At 36.4% G+C, this 2,172-nt stretch overlaps 1 non-coding gene across 1 annotated transcript; it reads right to left on the reverse strand.

Annotated features, from left to right (window-relative positions):
- Nucleotides 1-1,739: 1,739 nt before the first annotated feature.
- Nucleotides 1,740-1,846, reverse strand: LOC126679659 (small nucleolar RNA R71). Its single transcript, XR_007640945.1, has one exon. It is a non-coding gene; the product is annotated as a small nucleolar RNA R71 (small nucleolar RNA).
- Between the last annotated feature and the right edge of the window lie 326 nt (nt 1,847-2,172).

Below are 2,172 nucleotides of genomic sequence, written 5' to 3' on the forward strand. Positions count from 1 at the left end.
CGGAACTTCTCCTACTATATAAAGACCTTGTACTAGACTCAATTTAGTGTGTAGAATAAATTAGAAGACATTAGTTTTATTTCCGTTCTCTTAAAAATAGCATTTTAGCTTCTATTTCTCAGCAGTTTATAAGTAGTTTATTATTAGTTTCTGCAAAGAACGATTGTGAAGATTTCAAGTTTAATCTAGACGATTCTTCCGAAATTGACAACTCCGGTATTTATTGTTCTAATTATGTTTAATTCTTCATCTTCTTCTTTGTTTAATTTAAGCTTAAGCATGTGTAACTAAATCCTTTGTTCGGGGATTGATATGAACACTTAGATTAGTTTTCGAATTGGATTAGGATTTATTAAGTGAGTAAAATTGTGTTTTAATTACTAAGATTAATGCTTGAATTAATTTGATCACTTAGTTCATGATTTTGTGTTTAATTAACTAATTGAGAGATTGTTAATTAAATAGACATAGGTAATTAAAAACTTAGAGGAAAACGCCGTGAGAGCGGGTTGGAATTTAGGTAGTCGTTGAGTTTGCTTCATAATTACAATTTAGTTATTTAATTCAGTTTTAATATTGTGAGAGCAAGTTAATAATTGATTAGCTAATTAGGTTGTGATTTTATTTGAATCCTTGAGGCTTGAGAGAGCGGGATTCGGTGCATTAGAATAGCTCGATTCATAACAAAATCACTAGATAAATTTTGATCCATTCTTCTACTAGTTTATTTGGAATTATCAATCCTTGAGCTTTTTACCATTATTGTTAAACTCTAATTTATTTGTTTGATTTCAGATTTTTAGTCTAATTACTTGAGTTAATTCACTTTAGATTATAATTAGTTTACACAAATCCATTTATTTTCCTACTAGCCAATTAAAGAATATTAGAAATTAGTTGTTTAATTCATTGTTCCTTGTGGGATCGATACTTGGTCTTCCAAGTTATATTACTTGCGCGATATCGTACACTTGCGATTATTTGCCAACAAGTTTTTGGCGCCGTTGCCGGGGAGCAATTGCAATTAAATTAATTAAAAGTATCTTATTCTTAGATTGAGTTAGTTCTATTTAATTTTAGTTATTTTTATACTTTGTGATTCTTGGATTTTACGTTGGTTTTCTTGTTTGTGTTTACGCAGGAGTTTTGGTTAGTGTATGCCTAATACACGACGTGCCAGAAAACCGCTAGAACCGTTTCAGTCAGATTTAACATCCTCCGAAAGAAGTATCCGAAAAACAGCGCGGAAATCCAAAACAATGGAGGACGACCGTAACCCTCCGTTGAATCACGAGGGGATTGTTCCACCACCACTACATGATGGCCTAGCTCTTAATAGGCCAAACGAGAGGGTTGCCCCTCTTCCCGCAAGACGTACCTTGGGTGAATTCTTCTTACCCAACGTAGACAACGCCAACTATGGATGTTTTGCACCTCCTATACTCGCTAACAATTTCGAAATCAAGCCGGGAACGATTCAACTACTTGAGAGTCGTTGCCAATTTTATGGGTTGGAACGCGAGGATCCAAACGCCCATCTTTCAAAATTCACGGAGGTATGCAACACATTCAAAATCCATAATGTGACGGAGGATCAAATCAAGCTTCGTCTTTTTCCTTTCTCTTTGAGGGATAAGGCGAGGAATTGGATTCAATCACTTCCAAGCACCTCAATCACAACATGGAAGCAATTGGCACAAGCTTTTCTCAATAAGTATTTCTCTATGGGTAAGACCGCAAGGATGACCAAGGAAATTATAGATTTTCTCCAATTACATGGTGAATCTCTATACCAAGCTTGGGAACGCTTCAAAGAGCTTCAAAGAAATTGTCCGCATCATCATCTAGGGAGGGAGCATCTTGTCTCTATTTTCTACAATGGTACCAATGAGGGTACACGGGCAACGATTGATGCGGCATCGGGAGGATCACTTATGAAGAAAACTTATGATGAGGCCAATAACTTGCTAGAGGAACTCGCTACAAATAGTTGTTCTTGGTCAACCGAGCGGTTGAGGCAACCACCTTAAAAGGGTATAATGACCCTCGAGCAAACCCAAGAATTTGAAGCAATGAAAGCGAAGAATGCGACACTTCTAGCACAACTCGAGATGTACAAACAACAAGCAAATCAAAGGAATGCTCAACTTGCGGTAGTTCAAATGGGTTGCG

The sequence above is a fragment of the Mercurialis annua genome, linkage group LG4, assembly GCF_937616625.2.
Source record: "Mercurialis annua linkage group LG4, ddMerAnnu1.2, whole genome shotgun sequence".
Lineage (NCBI taxonomy): Eukaryota > Viridiplantae > Streptophyta > Magnoliopsida > Malpighiales > Euphorbiaceae > Mercurialis > Mercurialis annua.